Source organism: Scyliorhinus torazame, chromosome 1 (assembly GCF_047496885.1).
Source record: "Scyliorhinus torazame isolate Kashiwa2021f chromosome 1, sScyTor2.1, whole genome shotgun sequence".
NCBI classification, from domain to species: Eukaryota; Metazoa; Chordata; class Chondrichthyes; order Carcharhiniformes; family Scyliorhinidae; genus Scyliorhinus; species Scyliorhinus torazame.
Window position 1 is genome coordinate 25,133,233 of NC_092707.1, and position 8,882 is coordinate 25,142,114.

Below are 8,882 nucleotides of genomic sequence, written 5' to 3' on the forward strand. Positions count from 1 at the left end.
TCAGCGTTTCTTGAGTTACTGCGCTTGTCCGCTGTTGATCTGAAATCTGACTTGCCAACCGAGGTGGAGGAGGTTCCAATCTGCTCGGAGCTGGGACTTACTGCAGAAGTGGTTTCACCTCTGGGTTCTCCAAGTGATGACATGAACTGATTTTTGGATGGGAACAAAGGCACATTAGTCTGCATAAAGAGGCAATTAGTGTAACAGTTTCAGGTTACGAGGCAAAGGCCCATAGGTGTTTGCTATCATTGAAGGTACTCTACTTTATTATTGTGTTAAACAAAAACCCTAACTGAACACACAACGTAATGTAAATTGCAGGGTTAAAGTTTAATGAAGAAACATTGGGATAATGTGATGCTTACATCCTACTTACACCCAATCGAATTACAGGGTTGTCTCTGCCATTCCAATTAGATCATGGCTAATCTGTATCTTGACTGCACCTACCCAGTTTGGTGCATATTCTTTGCATGACATAAATCTGACCAATCTTAGTTTTGAAATTTTCAATTGACCACCAGTTTTGTGCAGGCAGGGGGAGAGTTCTCGAGTTTCACTGTCCTTTGTGTAAAAAATGTGCTCCCTGATTGCTACTCAAAACAACTTGTTTGAAACTAGTGTGTGGGAATGTGGGAGCCTTATCTGTCCTGGCCGTGATGGTGTCCGTGGTCGAATTGCTGGCTGGCATTAATGATCCCGGGCTCACACACGGTCAGTTGACTGAGTATCTGCTTCTATTCCGCTTTCATAGTGGTTCCCCCGCTGACAATACTTAATTTGTTCTGTCAGTATCTGTAAAGAAAAATGTTAGGCTAGGGCTTTGGATCAGAGTTATAGTCTATCTGCAACATTTGCATATATTTATTTCAGAATTAAAAGTACTTGCAGATGGGGCTGCACGGTGGCGCAGTGGGTTAGCCCTGTTGCCTCACGGCGCCGAGGTCCCAGGTTCGATCCCGACTCTGGGTCACTGTCCGTGTGGAGTTTGCACATTCTCCCCGTGTTTGCGTGGGTTTCGCCCCCACAACCCAAAGATGTGCAAGGTAGGTGGATTGAACACGCTAAATTGCCCCTTAATTGGAAAAAATGAATTGGGTATTCTAAATTTATTTTTAAAAACTACTTGCAGTTTTTAAAAATTGTGTATCCCTCAAACCTCACCGGAATTTAAAAATGATGAAACGATTCTGTGTTTGAGTTGAATATATTGATTTGGCTTTTTCCCATTCTGATTTATACTAGGGGAGTAGGGGAGATGGTGACGTAGTGGTATTGTCACAGGACTAGTGCACCAGAGACCTCGGATAATGCTCTGATGGATCCAGGTTCAAATCCTGCCACTGCAGATGGTGAAATCCTCGAATTAAAAAAATTCTCATGATGACCATTGTCATAAAAACCCATCTGGTTCACTAATGCCCTTTAGGCTTTACCTGGCCTGGCCTACATGTGACTCCAACCCATAGTAATGTGGTTGATCTTTCAAGGGCAATTAGCAATAAATGCCCATGAACGAATGAAATGAAAATCGCTTATTGTCACAAGTAGGCTTCAAATGAAGTTACTGTGAAAAGCCCCGAGTCGCCACATTCCGGCGCCTGTTCGGGGAGGCTGGTACGGGAATTGAACCATGCTGCTGGCCTGCCTTGGTCTGCTTTCAAAACCAGTGATTTAGCCCCGTGCTAAACCAGCCCCTCCTGTGCTAAACCAACCTCTGAATTAAAAAAACCTACTATTCTAGTTCCACTCTGAAAACTTGAGCACATGTAGGCTGACACTCCAGTGGAGTTCAGAGGGAGTGCTGCGCTGTTGGAAGTGTTGCCTTTTGGAAGTGATGTTAAGCTTCTCAAGTGGGTGCAAAAGATCACTACTTTGAAGAAGAGCTGGGAAGTTATCTCTTGGTGTCCTGGCGAATATATATCCCTCAATCAGCATTAGAGAAACCGTATCTGGTCGTTATCATATTTCTGGAAACTTGCTGTGGGCATAGAACATAGAAAAATACAGCACAGAACAGGCCCTTCAGCCCACGATGTTGTGCCGAAACTTTGTCCTAGATTAATCATAGATTATCATTGAATTTACAGTGCAGAAGGAGGCCATTCGGCCCATTGAGTCTGCACCGGCTCTTGGAAAGAGCATCCTACCCAAGGTCAACACCTCCACCCAACACTAAGGGCAATTTTGGATATCATGGCCAATCCACCTAACCTGCACATCTTTAACATTTTCTGGCTCTGATGAAACTCTGCTTTTTTATTTTAGGCGATCACTGGGAATGAGTTCCTCCTCACTCATCCTGGCCACTGACGTGAGCGTCACTGGCAACAACAGCCAGCCATTATTGCCTAGCCCTGGGCTCAGGAACACAAAACCAAAGGTGCTGGAAAACTGAAATAGAGTCGGAAAATGCGGGAAACATTCCATGGGTGTGGCAGCAGCTGCGAATCGAGAAAGTCCTGGTGAAGAGCTAGGGACATGAGGAAAAATCTTCTGTACAGAGGGTCGGGAATGCACTGCCTCAGTATGTGGTGGAGGCAGATTCAGTTTCCAGAGCAGGAACTGCGACATCACCGGAAAAGGGGAAAAATAATTGCAGGACCATGATGAAAAGGCAGAGGATTTAATTGCTGTTGCAGAAGGCCAGAACAGACAAGATGGACTGAATGGCTTCCTTCTCAGCTGCAACCATTCTATGGTTCTGTGACCTGAGAGGTTATCTCTGTTTCTCTCTCCACATGTACTGGCAGACTTGTTGAGCATTTACTTTTTTAAATTATAGATTAAAGAGTAAGTGTATGTTTTATTGGGGGGGGGGGGGGAGAATACAGTGGAGGGTAATTAGAATTCCTACAGAGCAGAAGGAGGCCATTCGGCCCATCGGGTCTGCACGAACCCTCTGAAAGAGCACCCTTCCTAGGCCCACTCCACCGCCCTATGCCCGTAACCCCAGCTAACCTGCACATCTTTGGACACAAAGGGGCAATTTAGCATGGCCAATCCTCCTACCTGCACATCTTTGGACACTAAGAGGCAATTTCACCTGCATGGCCAATCCTCCTAACCTGCACATCTTTGGACACAAGGGGGCAATTTAGTATGGCCAATCCTCCTAACCTGCACATCTTTGGACACTAAGAGGCAATTTAACCTGCATGGCCAATCCTCCTAACCTGCACATCTTTGGACACTAAGGGGCAATTTAGCATGGCCAATGCACCTAACCTGCACATCTTTGGACTGTGGGAGGGAACTGGAGCATCCGGAGGAAACTCACACAGACATGGGGAGAAGGTGCAAACTCCACACAGTCGGCCAAGGCCGGAATTGAACCGGGGTCCCTGGCGCTGTGAGGCAGCCGTGCTAACCACTGTGCCGCCCTCAGGATCCCTCTACCGATCCCTCAACAATTTACCATTGACTTGCATCAAACCTGTCCACTCAATCGTGGATTTACACTTGTTGTAAAATTACCGCAGTGCACAAATATTGCAGGTAGTTTAGCAGGATCCAGGTGTGTTCTGGTGCTACCTAATCTGTCGTTGAAACAGCCATTCACACTTTATTTTGGTCTTTAATGGCCTATACAGAGCAATCAGCCTGTATTTGAATAACCTGATGGACGTTGATCTACGATTATGGAATGTGGTCCCACAAAAATCACAGTAAAAATCATGCAATTCCATGTAATGACAATGGAATTTGGATTAAGGGGCAATCATGATGAATTGACAGGCCTAAATATAAAAAGGAGCGGATTCGCAGAGTGAAAACACCGAAAAGTCCCAGATAATCAAAATGGGCTTTGACTTTTCCAGTTACTGTAAATTGTTGGTGCTGCCAAGAATCATCGTGGTGAGACCAGCATAGGGTTTGTTTTAATAAATATTTTCCCTCATTTGTTGTGATGAAAGAACGGATTTCACAGAAAGAAAAATAAACATTCAGAATTGAAGGAGGGAGTAGCGCTGCTGCCTCACAGCGCTAGCGTCCCAAGTTCAATTCAGACCTCGGGTGACTGTGTGTGTGTGGAGTTTGCACATTTTGCGTGGGTTTCCTCCGGGTGCTCCGGCTTCCTCTCACAGTCCAGGTTAGGTGGGGTTATGGGGTTACGGGGGAGTGGGCCTGGGTCAGTGGTCAGTGCAGTCGATAGGTCAAATGGTCTCCTTCTGCGCTGTAGGAATTCTATCGTTCTAAGTAATAAAGAAATAGGAGCAGGCCCTTTGGGCCTTCGGGCCTGGTCCACCATTCACTATGATCCCACCTGATCTTCCACCTCAATCCCAATTCCCCACACTATTCCCATATCCCTTAATTCCCAATAATCTATCAACTTGTTTTGAATATACTGAACAACTGAGCATCCATAGGTCTCTGGGTAGAGAATTTTGAAGATTCACACCTTTACACATTTCTCCTCATCACAGTCCTAAATAGGCTGACTCCGTGTTCCAGATTCCTCAGCCAAGGGAAATATTTTCTTCAGGATCTTACCCTGTCAAACGGCACAGTTGTTGGCACTGCTGCCTCACAGTGCCAGGCGGTCGCGTTCGATTGCCGCATTGAGTGACTGTGTGGAGTCTGCACTTCTCCCCGTGTCTCCGTGGGTTTCCTCCGGGTGCTCCTGTTTCCACCCACAGTCCAAAGATGTGCAGGTTGTGTGGATTGGCTGTGATCAATGCATGAGGTTACAGGAATAGGGTGGGGGAGTGGGTCTGGGTAGGGGCTCTTTCGGTGGGTTGGTGAAGACTCGATGGGCTGAATGACCTCCTCTGCACTATAGGGATTCCATGGATTCCATGCCCCTGAAGAATTTTATATGTTTCAATTGGATCATCTTGCATTCTTCTAAATTCCAGGGAATCATAAAATCATAGAATCATAGAATTTACTGTGCAGAAGACAGACCGTGTCGGGGCAGCATGGTGGCGCAGTGGTTAGCACAGCTTCCTCACGGCGCCAAGGTCCCAGGTTCGATCCCGGCTCTGGGTCACTGTCCGTGTGGAGTTTGCACATTCTCCCCGTGTTTGTGTGGGTTTCGCCCCCACAACCCAAAAGATGTGCAGGGTAGGTGGATTGGCCACGCTAAATTGCCCCTTAATTGGAAAAATGAATTGGGTACTCTAAATTTATTTTTTAAAAATACAGGCCTTGTCTACTCAATCTCTCATTCCAAGGAACAGTCTATAAGACCAGAAGACATAGGAGCAGAATTAGGCCACTCGGCCCATCAAAATTGCTCCGCCATTCAATCATTTTTTTTTGGAAATATATTTTGAAATTTTTCAAACAAAAATTTTCCATTTTACAACTTAATAAGGGAATATACATTAAACGTTATTTAAATAATATATTAAACTAACAACAATGAAAAAAGAGATAAACAAAAAGCCAATATCAACAATTGGCGAAAGACAAAAACACGGAATAATACCCCCCCCCTTCCCCCCTCCCCTCTGGGTTGCTGCTGCTGTCCTTTCTGGGTTTTTTTTTCCCCCTTATCGTTCTGCGAGATAGTCAAGGAATGGTTGCCACCGCCTGGTGAACCCCTGAGCCGATCCTCTTAATGCATATTTTATTCGCTCCAGTCTTACGAACCCTGCCATGTTGTTTATCCAGGCCTGCACGCCCGGGGGCTTCCTTCTGTATACATCTGTATACATTCTATACAGGCTTCGCTTCCTTCCACGTAAGTAAGATCCTTCGCCGGGCTACTAGGGACACAAAGGCCAAGACGTCGGCCTCTTTCGCCTCCTGCACTCCCGGTTCTTCTGCAAACCCAAATATAGCTAACCCCCAGCCTGGTTTGACCCGGACCGCCACCACCTTTGAAATCACTCTTGCCACACCCTCCCAGACCTCATGCAGTGTCGGACACGACCAGAACATGTGAGTGTGGTTCACCGAGCTTCCTGAGCACCTTCCACATCTATCCTCCACTCCGAAAAACCTGCTCAGTCTTGCTCCCGTCATATACGCTCTGTGTAGAACCTTAAATTGAATCAGGCTAAGCCTGGCACATGAGGACGAGGAATTTACCCTACTTAGGGCATCTGCCCACAGCCCCTCCTCGATCACTTCCCCCAGCTCCTCTTCCCATTTTCCCTTCAGCTCCTCTACCATCGCCTCCCCTTCGTCTCTCATCTCCCTGTATATTTCGGACACTTTACCTTCTCCAACCCATGCCCCTGAAATCACTCTATCCTGGATCCCTTGCATTGGGAGCTGCGGAAATTCCCTCACCTGTTGCCTCGTAAATGCCCTCACTTGCATGTATCGGAAGGCATTCCCTGGTGGCACCTTATATTTTTCTTCCAGCGCTCCCAGACTCGCAAACGTCCCGTCTACAAACAGGTCCTTCAGCTTCCTAACTCCTACTCGCTGCCAACATTGAAATCCCCCCTCTATCCTCCCCGGGACGAACCTGTGGTTATTCCTTATCGGGGACCACACCGAGGCACCCGTCACTCCCCTGTGTCGTCTCCACTGCCCACAGATCTTCAAGGTCGCCACCACCACTGGGTTTGTGGTGTACCTTTTCGGGGAGAACGGTAGCGGCGCCGTCACCAGCGCTTTTAGACTCGTTCCCTTTAAGGATGCCATCTCTAGCTTTTTCCACGCCGCACCTTCTTCCCTCATCCACTTACAGACCATCGACACATTGGCGACCCAGTAGTAGTCACTCAGACTCGGCAATGCCAATCCCCCTCTGTCCCTACTGCGCTGCAGGAACCCCCTCTTTACCCTCGGGGTCTTTCCCGCCCACACAAAGCTCATAATACTCCTGTCTATTTTTTTGTAAAAGGCCTTTGTGATCAGGATGGGGAGGCACTGAAACACGAAAAGAAACCTCGGGAGGACCACCATTTTAACCGCCTGTACTCTGCCCGCCAATGACAGGGGCACCATATCCCACCTCTTAAAGTCCTCCTCCATCTGCTCTACCAGTCGCGTCAGGTTAAGTTTATATAGGGTTCCCCAGTTCTTGGCCACCTGAATCCCCAGGTATCGAAAATTCCTTGCCACTCTCCTCAGCGGCAGAGCATCTATCCCCCTGCCCTGTTCCCCGGGGTGCATCACAAAAAGCTCACTCTTTCCTATATTTAATTTGTATCCCGAGAACTCTCCAAACCTGAGTATCTGCATTACCTCTGGCATCCCCTCTACCGGGTCCGCCACATATAGCAGTAAGTCATCTGCATATAGTGACACTCGATGTTCCTCTCCCCCTTTAAGCACCCCCCTCCATTTCTTAGAATCCCTCAGCGCTATGGCCAATGGTTCAATTGCCAACGCGAACAATAACGGGGACAGGGGGCACCCTTGTCTTGTACCCCTATGTAGTATCCCGATCTTTGCCTATTTGTAACAACGCTTGCCACCGGGGCCCCGTACAAGAGTCTAATCCATCTAATGAACCCCTCCCCGAACCCAAATCTCTTCAGCACCTCCCACAGATAGTCCCACTCCACCCTATCGAATGCATTCTCTGCATCCATCGCCACCACTATCTTTGCCTCCCCCTCTGGTGGGGGCATCATCATCACCCCCAGCAACCTTCGTACATTGGCATTCAGTTGTCTCCCCTTTACAAACCCTGTCTGGTCGTCATGTACCACCCCTGGGACACAATCCTCTATCCTTGTCGCCATCACATTGGCCAGCAGTTTGGCGTCTACATTTAGGAGTGAGATCGGTCTGTATGACCCGCACTGCAGCGGGTCTTTGTCTCGTTTCAGATATCGTCGCCTCCGACATTGTCGGGGGTAATGTCCCCCTTTCCTTAGCCTCATTAAAGGTTCTCGCCAAAAGCGGGGCCAGCAGGTCCATATACTTCCTATTAAATTCCACCGGGAACCCATCTGGTCCTGGGGCCTTCCCTGCGTGCATGTTCCCTATTCCTTTGATCACCTCATCCACCTCAATCTGCGCCCCCAGACCTGCCACCTCCTGCCCCTCCACCCTCGGGAACTCTAGCTGATCCAAAAAGTGTATTATTCCTTCTTTCCCCTCCAGGGGTTGAGACTTGTACAGCCTCTCATAAAATGTCTTGAACACCTCATTCACTTTCCCTGCTCGCTGCCCCATCTTCCCCGTTTCGTCCCTAACTCCACCGATCTCTCTCGCCGCCCCCCTCTTCCGGAGTTGTTGGGCCAACAGCCGGCTCGCCTTTTCCCCATATTCATATTGTATCCCCTGTGCCTTCCTCCACTGTGTCTCTGCCTTTCCCGTGGTCAGCAGGTCAAACTCCGTCTGTAATCTTCGTCTTTCCCTGTATAGCCCTTCGTCTGGGGCCTCCGCATACATCTTATCCGCCCTCAAAATTTCCCCCACTAATCTCTCCCTTTCTTTACCCTCTTGTTTCCCCTTGTGGGCTCTGATGGAAATTAGCTCTCCTCTAACCACCGCCTTCAGCGCTTCCCATACTACCCCCACCTGGACATCCCCATCGTCATTGACCTCCAGGTATCTTTCGATACATCCCCTCACACTTCCGTATACCCCCTCGTCCGCCAGTAGTCCCATGTCTAATCGCCAGAGTGGGCGCTGCTCCCTTTCCTCTCCTAGCTCCAGATCCACCCAATGCGGGGCGTGATCTGAAATGGCTATGGCCCAGTACTCCGCTCCTACCACCTTCGGGATCAGCGCCCTTCCCAAAACAAAAAAGTCTATCCGGGAGTATAACTTATGTACGTGGGAGAAAAAGGAAAACTCTTTACCCATCGGTCTGGCGAATCTCCACGGATCTACTCCCCCCATTTGTTCCATAAATCCCTTAAGCACCTTGGCCGCTGCCGGCCTTCTCCCGGTCCTGGATCTGGACCGGTCCAGCCCTGGGTCCAGCACTGTGTTGAAGTCCCCCCCCCATTAACAAGTTT

General features: G+C 48.5%; 1 long non-coding RNA gene across 1 annotated transcript; it reads left to right on the forward strand.

The window, feature by feature from the left end:
* LOC140429345 (uncharacterized) lies at positions 1-2,791 on the forward strand. Its single transcript, XR_011949047.1, has 2 exons — positions 1-254; positions 2,269-2,791. It is a non-coding gene; the product is annotated as an uncharacterized lncRNA (long non-coding RNA).
* The last annotated feature ends 6,091 nt before the right edge of the window (positions 2,792-8,882 follow it).